The 13,199-nt window shown below is 48.6% G+C and overlaps 1 non-coding gene across 1 annotated transcript; it reads right to left on the reverse strand.

Annotated features, from left to right (window-relative positions):
- Positions 1–2,336: 2,336 nt before the first annotated feature.
- TRNAP-AGG (transfer RNA proline (anticodon AGG)) lies at positions 2,337–2,408 on the reverse strand. The gene has a single exon. It is a non-coding gene; the product is annotated as a tRNA-Pro (tRNA).
- Between the last annotated feature and the right edge of the window lie 10,791 nt (positions 2,409–13,199).

Genomic DNA, 13,199 nt, shown 5'->3' on the forward strand with positions numbered 1-13,199 from the left:
TGGAGCACAGGCAGTAAGGAGGAGGGTGACACCTGGAGCACAGGCACTACAAAGGGGGTTTGACACCTGGAACACAGGCAGAAAGGGGGGGGGGAGACACCTGAAGTAGAGGTACCAAGGGGGTAGGGCAACACCTGGAGCACAGGCAGTAAGGGGGGGTGACATCTGGAACACAGGCAGTAAGGGGGGGGGGCGACACCTGAAGTAGAGGTACCGGGGGGGGCGACATCTGAAGTAGAGGTACCAATGGGGGGGGGGGGGGCGACATCTGAAGCACAAACAGTAAGGGGGGGGCACACCTGGAGCACAGGCAGTAAGAGGTGGGGGCGACACCTGGAACACAGGCAGTAAGGAGGGGGGGGGGCGACAACTAGAACACAGGCAGTAAGGAGGGGGGGGGCGACACCTGAAGTAAAGGTACCAAGGGGAGGGGGGGGCGACATCTGGAGCACAGGCAGTAAGAGGGGGGGGGGGGGGGGGTGACACCTGGAGCACAGGCACTAAGAGGGGGCCACACACGGAGCACAGGCAGTAAGGGGGGGGGCACACACGGAGCACAGGCAGTAAGGGGGGGGGGCGACACCTGGAGCACAGGCACTAAGAGGGGGGAACGACACATGGAGCACAGGCAGTAAGGGGGGGGGGCACATATGGAGCACAGGCAGTAAGGGGGGGGGGCACATATGGAGCACAGGCAGTAAGGGGGGGGGGCACATATGGAGCGCAGGCAGTAAGGGCGGGCCACACATGGAGCAGAGGCAGTAAGGAGGGGGGGGCACCTGAAGTATAGGACGAAGGGGGGGGGGGGAGGACATCTGGAGCACAGGCACTAAGAGAGGGGGCGACGACACCTGGAACACAGGCAGTAAGGGGGGGCCACACACGGAGCGCGGGCAGTAAGGGGGGGCCACACATGGAGCACAGGCAGTAAGGGGGGGGGCAACACCTGGAGCACAGGCACTAAGAGAGGGGGGGGCGACACCTGGAGCACAGGCAATAAGTGGGGGCCACACACGGAGCACAGGCAGTAAGGGGGGGGGCGACACCTGGAGCACAGGCACTAAGAGGGGGGAACGACACATGGAGCACAGGCAGTAAGGGGGGGGGCACATATGGAGCACAGGCAGTAAGGGGGGGGGGCACATATGGAGCACAGGCAGTAAGGGGGGGGGGCACATATGGAGCACAGGCAGTAAGGGGGGGGGGGCACATATGGAGCACAGGCAGTAAGGGGGGGGGGCACATATGGAGCACAGGCAGTAAGGGGGGGGGCACATATGGAGCACAGGCAGTAAGGGGGGGCCACACATGGAGCACAGGCAGTAAGGGGGGGGGCAACACCTGGAGCACAGGCACTAAGAGAGGGGGGGGCGACACCTGGAGCACAGGCAATAAGTGGGGGCCACACACGGAGCACAGGCAGTAAGGGGGGGGCGACACCTGGAGCACAGGCACTAAGAGGGGGGAACGACACATGGAGCACAGGCAGTAAGGGGGGGGGGCACATATGGAGCACAGGCAGTAAGGGGGGGGGGCACATATGGAGCACAGGCAGTAAGGGGGGGGCACATATGGAGCACAGGCAGTAAGGGGGGGCCACACATGGAGCACAGGCAGTAAGGGGGGGGCAACACCTGGAGCACAGGCACTAAGAGAGGGGGGGCGACACCTGGAGCACAGGCAATAAGTGGGGGCCACACACGGAGCACAGGCAGTAAGGGGGGGGGGGGCGACACCTGGAGCACAGGCAGTAAGGGGGGGCCACACACGGAGCACAGGCAGTAAGGGGGGGGGGGGGAAGACACCTGGAGCACAGGCAGTATGGGAGGGGGGTACGACACCTGGAACAGAGGTACCAAGGGGGGGGGTACTTTCTGGTCTGTGTTCTGGAGGATTGCAGGCCATTGCAGTAAGCTGCCCCTACCACCTTTCTCTAAGGAGGGCTCACCTTAATTATTCTGATTTACCGTGCAGGAGTCTAGGAAAGCTGAGCGGAAAATATAACAAAGCACAATATAGATCCCACAAGAAAAGCTTCACCCAAATCCAGATTTACCACATTACAGATCACAATTTCTGCCTATTTATGTCATGAAACAGGAGCTAGGATAGTATGAGCGTTCAGAAGCCTGGAAAAGCTGTGTGACCACCATAGGAGCCCCATCAGGCAGAGATCAGGGCTGTCAGGTAGCGGTTATTAGAGGGTTACATTAGTTAGTATACTGCAGAACTCAAAACAGAAGGATATTTGAAACCTATGATATAAATATAACTAAAACATAATACACATGTAAAATTAAATATATTTTAAATATATATATGAAAAAAAAAAAATTGGGCTCGTCCGGGATTTGAACCCGGGACCTCTCGCACCCTAAGCGAGAATCATACCCCTAGACCAACGAGCCACCTGTTCCTGAATGACTCACTCTAGTTACATGATTCTAACCACGTGCTGACAGTCGTCCTTCACTGATTTGTTGCATTATTCACGTGACCTCGTCTTTTTTGTTTACTAGTGCATTCCCCTCCGTGAAGCTGTAATGAGCGGGAGACGAACGGTCTGTGAGCAGAGAGGACCGGGAGCCGCCACGTTACTGCCGTCTTCTCACCGACAGCGATTCTGACTGTAAGCAGCAAAGCAATGAATCCTCATATACCGACAATGGAAGGTCTCGAAATTGATTGGCAGCTAGAAAATGGCGGGAATGAGTGACGTAGAAAAGTGGGCGGTGCCTTGCGTGATGCTGTAGTATATAAACGCTGCTCCTTGGCGAATATTTTCCAGACTGCACCTGAGGTACCACATACGAATGCTGCTCTCAGGTTATACTTGGATAGTTTTATTTATTCTTATAAATTATTGAACTTAATCCTAGTATTTCTGAAAAGCTGAAAAAGATTATGGCGGTCCAAATTAATGTTTGGCAAATATGTATCTTGAAGGCATTTTTCGATTACTTGCCGATCGAACGGTGATGATCTTAAGGGCTCATGAAGGCGACCATGTTTTCAGTCAGAATGCAACTTGATAAAACTTCGTATACCACTCGGACCCCTGTTATTCTATGGGAAATCGCACAAGTTCAAGTTTTCTCCTTGAATAGAGTCCGAGAAAAACAATATCAGCATGAGGGGCTCGTACAGGCGACCATGTTTTCGGTCTGAGTGCGACCCGATAAAACATCGTACAGTGCTCGGACCCCTGTTATTCTATGGGGAAGTGCATAAGTCCACTTTTTCTCCTTGAATCGAGTCTCTCTGAGAAAAAAAAATAGCAGGAAGGGCTCGTGGAGACGACCATGTTTTCGGTCCAAGTGCAAGCCAGTAAAACATCGTATAGCACTCGGACCCCTGTTATATGAGAAAGCGCACAAGTTCAAGTTTTCTCCTCAAATCGAGTCTGTCCGAGAAAAACTCAGCGTGAAGCGCTCATGTAGACCATGTTTTCGGTCCGAGTGCGACCCGGTAAAACATCGTACAGTTCTCGGAACCCTGCTATTCTACGGGGAAGCACACAGGTTCAATTTTTCTCCTTGAATCGAGTCTGTCCGGGAAAAAAAAAATCTCAGCATGAAGGGCTCGTGTAGAAGACCATGTTTTCGGTCCGAGTGCGACCCGATAAAACATCGTATAGCACTTGGACACCTGTTATTCTATGAGAAAGTGCACAACGCCAAATTTTCTCCTCGAATAGAGTCTGTCTGAGAAAAAAAATATCAGCATGAAGGGCTCGTGGAGACGACCATGTTTTTGGTCCGAGTGCAACCCGATAAAACTATGGGGAAGCGCACAAGTCTATGTTTTCTCCTTGAATCGAGTCTGTCTGATTAAAAGAATCCCAGCATGAAGGGCTTGTGTAGAAGACCATGTTTTTGGTCCGAGTGCGACCCGATAAAACATCGTATAGCACTTGGACACCTGTTATTCTATGAGAAAGTGCACAACGCCAATTTTTCTCCTCAAGTCGAGTCTGTCCAAGAAAAAATTCTCAGCTTGAAGGGCTCGTTTAGAAGACCATGTTTTCTGTCCAAGCGCGACCTGATAAAACATCGTATAGCACTCTGCCCCCTGTTATTCTATGAGATTGTGCACAAGTCCAATTTTTCTCCTTGAATCGTGTCTGTCCGAAAAAAAAAATCTCAGCATGAAGGGCTCGTGGAGATGACCATGTTTTCAGTCCGACTCGATAAAACATCGTACAGCGCTCGGACCGCTGTTATTCTATAGGGAAATGCACAAGTTCAATTTTGTCCCCTTGAATCGAAGCTCTCCAAGAAAAAAAAACGCATGTCCCATTTTCCTCAGTAACTCGAATCACACTTGTCCATGCAAGTCAATGGGTCCGTGAATAAAATCGGACACGGATGACATCCCAGTGCAGTCCTATTTTGACGGACTGACAAAATGGAGAAGATAGAGAATTTTTTTCTATCTTCTCGACATCCGAGAAAATCATTGTGTGATTATCATAATTGACCCCATTTTCTCAGATTCGAAGAAAAAAAAAAAATGGTCATTTGACCCTAATCTAAGGACAGGCCATCAATGTAAGGCTATGTGCACATGTTGCAGATTTGGTTGCAGACCATATACACCCAAATCTGCATGTTCTGGTAGAAAAAACGTTGCTGAAAAAAAAGTGCACATTTGACATATATTTTGATGTGGTTTTATTACTTTCAGTGGTGAAAATGCAGAAAAAAAAACCACAGAAACAATTGATGCTGCAGTTTTTTTCGCAACAAAATCTGCAAGGAAAAATTCCTTGCTTGCTTGTATATAAACCTCCTGAATTGTAAAGCGCTGTGGAATATGTTGGCGCTATAGAAATAAAGATTTATTTTTTATTATTATTATTATTGAATGTTTGCACAACACTTTAGGATTCTCATAGACTTTGCTGGCATCAGGATATCCTTGCAGATTTCTGAAAATCTGCAAGAAAAAAATGCATCTAAAATGCAACATGTGCCCTCAGCCTAGTACCATGTTTCCCCAAAAATAAGACACTGTTTTATAAAAAAAATTTTTACCCCCAAAAATGCGCTAGGGCTTATTTTCGGGGGAGGGCTTATTCTTGGGGAAACACGGTTGGGCGAAAGTATCTGCAGACCCTCCTTCACAGAGAATCGTACTTACCAGACTCTGGGCTTTTGCGTCACTCCCAGGTCCTCCTACGATCTTCAGCAGACGCTCCCAGTAGGTATGCTTCACGCAGTCCTCCCCTGTTTCTGGCCGACACTCGCACACATCAGATCGCACACACACATCAAATCGCATACACACCACATCCAGCGATACCAACTGCTTCCGTCCAGAAGAGGAACCTGGGATGGAGTGCAGGGAAGCGCGAGGAACTGCAGTGGAATACATAGAGAACCTGGTGGAACCTAGAGAACACTTTTTCCCTATTTCACCAATTTATTTAAAAAAAAAAAAAAAGCGAGGCAGGTCCGATGTAGTCCAGGAAATCCGACATAGTTCACAAACGGAAACCTGCAAAAACAAAAATAGTGAAATAAAAATAAGACACTGTCCCTCCTCCACTAATTTATTAAAAAGCAAAGTTTCCACACAAATCCGATGTAGTCCAGCACTACCCTCGACATTCCTTGATTCCAACGATCAAAGTCTATGGAGCATTGTGCTGACACTCCATAGGCTTTGAGCAGCAGTCACTACCGACTCATGCTGCACTTTGCAAGACCTGGCATCTCAGATGAGCGGTGACGTCAGCCACGTTACCGATATTCAGACATTACGGGTCACGCTGCCCTGCGCTAGACCCGTCAACTATGATGAGTGGTGACTTCATTAACTTAACTGACGTCACCGCTCATCACAGTAGCCGGGTTTCGCGGAGCGCAACGTGAGCTGGTAGTGCTTGATGCTCAAGGCCAGGCGCAGTTTCAGAACGATGCTCCATAGCGTTTGGACGTCGAGGAACGTTGTGGGAAGCGCTGGACTACATCGGACCTGCCTGGGAAATTTTCTTTATAAAAAAAATTATGAACAAGGGACAGTGTCTTGTTTTTGTTTCTCTCTCGTTTTATGTTTTGCAGGTTTTCCATGGGCTCATCATGAATTAGAGGAACTGTGGTGTCATACCCCAACATACCCCAATCCGAGCCCCGCTCATTTTGGCATAACTGGGTGAAACTGGCTTGGAAACACCCAAAGTCACAACATAGTGGCAGACCACGTGTCCGCGTTGAGGCCCGAGTCGGTGGGGGTCAGGTGTCTCTTGGAACTAGACACTTCCCCCCTCTTTCTTCGCATGTCATACCTGTCATGACAATTTCAGTTTCATCCACATAAGTATACCGTTGAATACAATGGTCGATCATGGAGCAAACGGCTCTCTGATCCACTCTTGACGCCTTCACCTGTGAGTCTCTGTACACTGCGGATACGATGACGTCACTATTTCGCACTTGCAGTTGTGGAGCTTCAGTCCTCACACTAGACATACCAGAGACGCACGTCAGCATAATGAGGGTAGGTAAGTAGTGTTTATTTTAAATAACTTTTATTGAGTATACTGAGTATGAGTTGGACTGTAGGGTCTATTGTTCTGAATGGGGAGTGGGCTGTAGGGTCTATAATATTTAGTGGGAGTGGACTGTGGGGACCATCATACCGACCGACGGCCTGTGGGTGCCATCATACTGAGTGGGAGGTGTGCTTTGCGGTGTCAGAACAAGCCCTTTAGAATGAGAAATGGTCTTCAGAGCAATCAAAGAAGGCGACCTGGTATGAATTGCAGAAGATATCGAACCTTCAACACTGGAAATTGAGTTGCTTTTAAAAAAATTAATGTATTCACTGATTCATCAGCAAAAAGGATGACCGATAATATCCCATTTTGTCTACTAATGGCCTTTAGTCAATCTGTAGTGAAGCCATCGGCGGTCTGGAGTAAGAAGTGCTGTGGTGTGGCTAAATAATAATAAATAAATCTTTATTTTTTATATAGCACTAACATATTCCGCAGCACTTTATATACATCAGGAACGCTGTCCCCATTGGGGCTCACAATCTAGAGTCCCTATCTGTATGTCTTTGGAGTGTGGGAGGAAACCAGAGTACCTGGAGGAAACCCACGCAAACACGGGGAGAACATATAAACTCCTTGCAGATGGTGTCCTTGGTGGGATTCAAACCCAGGACCCCAGTACTACATGACCGCAGTGCTAACCACTGAGCCACCGCAAGATTCCAGTGCTAACCATGGAGCCACCATGCCTAAATGCCCTATAGCACTTCTTACTCCAGATTGCCGAGAACTTCACTACGGATACCATTGAGAAGGGCCATTAGCAGCCAAAACGTCACTATGGGATATTATCTGTCATCCTTTTTGCCAATGAATCAATAAATACTATGATTTTTGCAGAAGTGACTCAATCGTCGTAATACCAGTCCTGAGGGTTTCTTCATCTTCTACTATATTACAGTCCTTCTAAGCATGGAGTATTTCTTCAGAGTGCTTATACAGGCAAGGAGACAGAAGTGCACGGTGATCACAACCTTACGTGAGCCCCAGAAGAGCGATCCCTGACACCGCTTGAACAAGGACTGCACAGGAGGTGAGTATAGGCATTTATTTTAACTGGGCGAAACATGAGGAATGAGAAGGGGTTGTGTCACTGGTGTGTCACAAGTGACAGTCAGTCATGTGGTTTCTGGCCATAGAAGGTCACAGTCTTTGGCTGCGCAGAATGCTCCCTGACCTTCCATTGTTCCTGCTGTCAGTATTCATTGGTATAGGTAGCTTTCCTGCTGGATTCATCTCTCCCCCTTTTGGACCCAGCAGGAGCTCGCCTTCCACCCAACTACAGATCATCAGCATTCTTTTAGTGCTTAAATACCCCTTCCTTCCTTGGACTGGGGTTGATGATATTATTCAGTTAATTCAAACCTTGGTTGCAAGCAGGTGGCTTGTACTCCACTGTTATATTGTTGCTGAAAACTTTGTTGGACTTCTGTCCAAGTCATCATGCATTTTCCCCTTGTGTGTCCCCCTTATGTCTTCTATAGTGTTTAGTGTGGTTAACGAAAAGCTCATCCCATCGTTCCCTATTTAGGGTCCAGCACTAGGATTACCTAGGGACAGGTATCCATCTCGGCGCATAGGTGCGGAACCTATCTAGGGTGGTGAGGGACCCCAAGGACCAGCGGCAGGTTTGGTCAGTGGTCACCATCTTCCCTTTCGCTGTTCGCTTGGTACTTCCCCTTACCTAGCGTGACAGGTTGGCCTAGTAGTGGACAACCCCTTTAAAGTATCTGGTGCTAATGTCTTGGGGATACATTTCACAGGATATCTTCAGGGGACTTATAGAATCCATGCCTCAATGGGTCTGAGCTGTTTTGTTGACACAAGAAGGACGTACACAGTTTCAAGCAGGTGGTTTTAATGATATGGTCAGCACATGACTATTATGGGCAGATTCGGCAGAACAAACAGTGCTCATATATGTCAGTGGGTTCAGTCAGGCATTGTTGGTATCTGTTGCCCTTTGTGGTTTCCGTTTCTAATGAAAGCTACAATGCAGATGTGAACCCATCTCCTGCCATTATATGAAGATGCATGAATAAAAAATAAAGAAGTTCTGGAAGGAAACGAGCACTCCCCATTTAATGTCTTGTGCAGATGTCGCTGACTCTCGCTGGCATGTTCTTGGTTTGGAGAATATTTTCCTGGATCCGACAATCCCTGCAGTGTCATGGTGAAGTATGCAGAGTATCTTGTGTACTCCCCAGACGACTGACTGCGAGATATACAAGTGCAGCTATGGTGACCGCAAGCTGTGTTGTGTGACAACAGTCTTCTCCACGCTACTGAATTAAAGGAAAACTCCATGAAAATTTCTAGATAAAATCTTAACAACAAAAAAGGAGTTTCTTTGTAAATACTTTGCTTTACAGATCTTGTTCTGACCACATGATATTTTCTTCTCCATTCACGTCTAAAGATGAACTTGGAATTTTGTTGGTTTTCTCTTACCAGAGAGCAGTGTACAGTCATATGAAAAAGTTTGGGCACCCCTATTAATGTTAACCTTTTTTCTTTATAACAATTTGGGCTTTTGCTATTTCAGTTTCTTATATCTAATAACTGATGGACTTAGTAATATTTCTGGATTGAAATGAGGTTTATTGTACTAACAGAAAATGTGCAATCCGCATTTAAACAAAATTTGACCGGTGCAAAAGTATGGGCACCCTTATCAATTTCTTGATTTGAACACTCCTAACTACTTTTTACTGACTTATTGAAGCACTAAATTGGTTGTCTAACCTCATTGAGCTTTGCACTTCATAGGCAGGTGTATCCAATCATGAGAAAAGGTATTTAAGGTGGCCACTTGCAAGTTGTTCTCCTATTTGAATCTCCTATGAAGAGTGGCATCATGGGCTCCTCAAAACAACTCTCAAATGATCTGAAAACAAAGATTATTCAACATAGTTGTTCAGGGGAAGGTACAAAAAGTTGTCTCACAGATTTAAACTGTCAGTTTCCACTGTGAGGAACATAGTAAGGAAATGGAAGAACACAGGTACAGTTCTTGTTAAGCCCAGAAGTGGCAGGCCAAGAAAAATATCAGAGGCAGAGAAGAAGAATGGTGAGAACAGTCAAGGACAATCCACAGACCACCTCCAAAGACCTGCAGCATCATCTTGCTGCAGATGATGTCAATGTGCATCGGTCAACAATACAGCGCACGTTGCACAAGGAGAAGCTGTATGGGAGAGTGATGCGAAAGAAGCAGTTTCTGCAAGCATGCCACAAACAGAGTCGCCTGAGGCATGCAAAAGCACATTTGGACAAGCCAGTTACATTTTGGAAGAAGGTCCTGTGGACTGATGAAACAAAGATTGAGTTTTTTGGTCATACAAAAAGGCGTTATGCATGGAGGCAAAAAAACACGGCATTCCAAGAAAAGCACTTGCTACCCACTTGCCCTCGACTGTCTAAACCCCTGGGTGGGTGTGCACCAACCGCCTGGCCACACCCACTGGTGTGTCTCTCTCTGTCTCTAAGGGGGTGACTAGGCTTAAATGGTTGGCTGATGTTCCTAAGTGTGGGAACGGTGTAGTGCGGGGGCCTAATTGTGACTACCTGGATTCTCCAGGGCGGCACAATAGAGTAAATGTTTGTGACGCCACCTGCGGGTTGCGATTAGGAATGGAGAACCGCCGTTGTTCACCGTGGCTACTCCCAGGGATGGTGAGCTGTGGTGGTAGGCCCTCCACAGGTAGGGCTGTGCCTGGGAGATGTATGGTGTATAATGATGGAGACCACACCAGAGATTAACTTGAACAGTCTCTACTCATATGGACCCTCGACTTGCTGGTTCCGGTCCCAGGTGTAACAGTGCCAATGTAGAGTTTCTCTGTCCCCGGCACTCTCTGTAGATTGAGACCCCGTAGCGTGGAGCATTTGGGAACCCCGACTGTCCCTTTTGGGGAATAGTCTCCTCCGTACGGCAGGCAGTGCGGACCCTGCAGGGAGGTAGGTGTCCGAACCCCGATCCTAGTTTACTGCTGATACCTCCGGATTATTTGGTTCGATGAAGTCCGTGATGGTGTCCACACCGTGCAGGTATTTGCCAAACCGTTTGAAACTTGATATTTGACCTAGGGTAATCAGGAGAGAGGTTGGATCCAGCACCAAATCAATTGTGTAAAATCTTCAAGTTTATTGGAAAAGCATATAAAAATTCATATAAAAAAGCAGAGGGATGGGGCAAAGTGCATCAAACACCTTACGCGTTTCGGACAGTGATTAAAAGTAGTCCTTAGTCATAGGTCCTATGACTAAGGACTACTTTTAATCACTGTCCGAAAAAATCACTTTTTTATATGAATTTTTATATGCTTTTCCAATAAACTTGAAGATTTTATACAACGGATTTTGTGCTGGATCCAACCTCTCTCCTGATTACTATTGACTACAGCCTGGCCTCCCTGGCGGATCACGAGCACTACTAGTCCTGCTGCACAGTCATATATGGTAAGCTGAAGTTTTTCTCTTTTTTTCTACATTTGACCTAGGTTCCTGTGCCCCTTGCGTGCTCCGGTCCCAGCTATATCTCCAGTACCCGTCATGATGACCTCTCTCCTGTGCCCCCGGGGTCACCGTTACACGGACCCAGCTCAGGCACGTCCGCACACCTCTCCTGTGTGCTCCCCTCTTTTAGACTCCTTTCTGACTGACTGACCCCTCTAACCAGGCTGGCTATACCCAGGGACTCGTTTCCATGGCGACCATCCCCTTACATGGTTAACCCTCTATGCCCAGTGTGGTGTCAGGTTCGATGCAAGGAGGAGGATCCACGGGACCGCGCACCGGACTCCCCCAAGGAGACTACCAGGAGCGAACCCCTATACAGGGGCTGTCTGGCAATCACCCCAGAAGGCCTAGATGCGCAGCAGCCGGGACACGAGAGCCTTGCGGGATAGCGTCCGAAGATGTCCACACAGGATATGGAGGCTGGTCCAAGGAGAGACGTGGACTGAGAAGAACCGGGTACAGATGCCGACTGGAGATGGCAAGTGGAATCCGGGGCCAGCAAGGGTGCAGTCAGGCGATACCGGGCGGAGTCCAGGATCGGTGACGAGTACAGGCTGGAGGAAGATGACGGGATCCGCAAAAGTCTGACACCGGGGATTCTCCGGGAAAGGGGGAGGACCGGATACGCACAGGCAGCAGTCGGGATCTGCGGGCAGAGACAGGGTTAATCCTGGGCACAAGACACAGGAGACCTGAACACTAGCACAAGAGACATGGCTACTGGTACACGTTGAACAGGCACCGCCCACATGGAAAAAGAAGTCTTATATACCCTGTACCTGTATTCAGCCATTTCCTGTTTCAGAGACGCTGGCCCTTTAAGAGAAGGGGAGAGAGTGCGCCCGCACCCTAGTGCGCATGTGCGAGACCCGGGAGCCGGAGAACAGTGCAGGATGCAGGGGAGATGAGACAGGAGGGCTGGAAGCAGAGTCCCGGGACACAGTGAGGCGCCGGGACTACCGAGCGGGACGCGCAGGGGAAGCTGAGGGAGGAGAGCGGGAGCGGCGGTCAATGGTCCGGGCTGGTAAGTGATGAGCAGCGCCGAAATAAGCGGCGCGGTGACGAGCGGCGCCGCAGCCCCGGGAGCGCGACATGTGGAGAGCAGAACTAGGATTTTAGATATGTGTTGGTGGAATCTGCACTGGTACTCCAGGTCCCAGGGGGTAGGTCCTGCATCCCCCTAGAGGATGCAGTTCCTTGTAGTGCCCTGAGGTTCTCAGGGGCGCTACACTTGGGACTCCTAAGCAAAGAATTGACATACTTAATGCTCAGAAACCCGCACCGGATGTCAGTTTTCGCTGCGGCCCGTACACACACCGTGGGCACATGATTTCTAGAAATCCTATCCACTATGCTTGTAATGTACATCACAGCGTTTTGGACTCAGCAAAGACGCTCTGCATCCAAAACACTGCAAACACTGATCGTGGGCACGCACCCTAAGGCTGTGGCTACATGTGTCTCACCACTAAAAACATTTCTGCAACTGGTCTGCAATTTGCTGCAGCCCAGCTATTTTAAAGCTTTGATTTTGCTGTTACTAAAACAGCTAATAAGTTGCATGCGACGTGCATTGAAGTCACTGTGACTTGCTACCTGCAATTGAAACTAGAAAACAGATTATGTATGTTGGTGACGTGTTTATGCAGCTGAAACACATAAAGCTCATGTGTGTTTTTTGTCTATGGGGAAAATCTGCATAGAAATCTCAGCAAAACTGCACAACAAGTTGACATATTGTCACAATGACTATGAGATAGCGTAGAACCAGGGCTCCTAAGCTGATCCTTAACCTAGGGGGCCCTATGCTATCTCTAACCTCAGGGATACTCCTAATGGTGGAGAGGCCTAAGTCTCCTTCCTGGACCTGCTCCTGACCAGTCCTGATTCTTATTTTCTCTCCCCCTTCCCTCAGGCCTGAAACACACATCCGTGAAAAATCACGTACGTGTAATACGGGCCGTTTTTCAGGTCCGTGATCCGTGTTTGCGTCCGTTTTTATGGTATGTGTGGCATCCGTGTGTATCCCGTATGCTAGCCGTATGTGCGTGTGAAATGTCCGTGTGTGCGTGTGAAACTTAACTGACATGTGTTTGTGTTTTCCGTGAGAAATGTTGCG

Source organism: Anomaloglossus baeobatrachus, chromosome 2 (genome assembly GCF_048569485.1).
Source record: "Anomaloglossus baeobatrachus isolate aAnoBae1 chromosome 2, aAnoBae1.hap1, whole genome shotgun sequence".
NCBI lineage: Eukaryota > Metazoa > Chordata > Amphibia > Anura > Aromobatidae > Anomaloglossus > Anomaloglossus baeobatrachus.